Source organism: Arachis duranensis, chromosome 4 (genome assembly GCF_000817695.3).
Source record: "Arachis duranensis cultivar V14167 chromosome 4, aradu.V14167.gnm2.J7QH, whole genome shotgun sequence".
Lineage (NCBI taxonomy): Eukaryota > Viridiplantae > Streptophyta > Magnoliopsida > Fabales > Fabaceae > Arachis > Arachis duranensis.
In genome coordinates, this window is record NC_029775.3 from 95,472,421 (window position 1) to 95,472,726 (window position 306).

At 41.8% G+C, this 306-nt stretch overlaps 1 long non-coding RNA gene across 1 annotated transcript in view; it reads left to right on the plus strand.

The window, feature by feature from the left end:
• Positions 1-306, plus strand: part of LOC127746766 (uncharacterized) — a 64,503-nt gene that overhangs the window by 794 nt on the left and 63,403 nt on the right. The gene's annotated exons all lie outside the window — the stretch shown is intronic.

Genomic DNA, 306 nt, shown 5'->3' on the forward strand with positions numbered 1-306 from the left:
AGTTTTTGGTGCCGTTGCCGGGGATTGTTGAGTTTGGACAACTGACGGTTCATCTTGTTGCTTAGATTAGGTATTTTTTTCTTCTTCAGAATTCTTGAAGATGAATTCTAGAGTTTCATGATGATTTGTTGAAGTCTGGCTGGCTGAGAGGCCATGTCTAATTTTATTGGACCGAGGTTTCAACCTATCATCACAAAAGCTTGTTGATTTCTATCAATCTTGCTTTTGGAGCAGTGATCTGCTAAGGCTTGGCTGGCCTTTGGCCATGTCTAGTGTTTTGGACCGAAGCTTTCCTTGAAAGCTTGG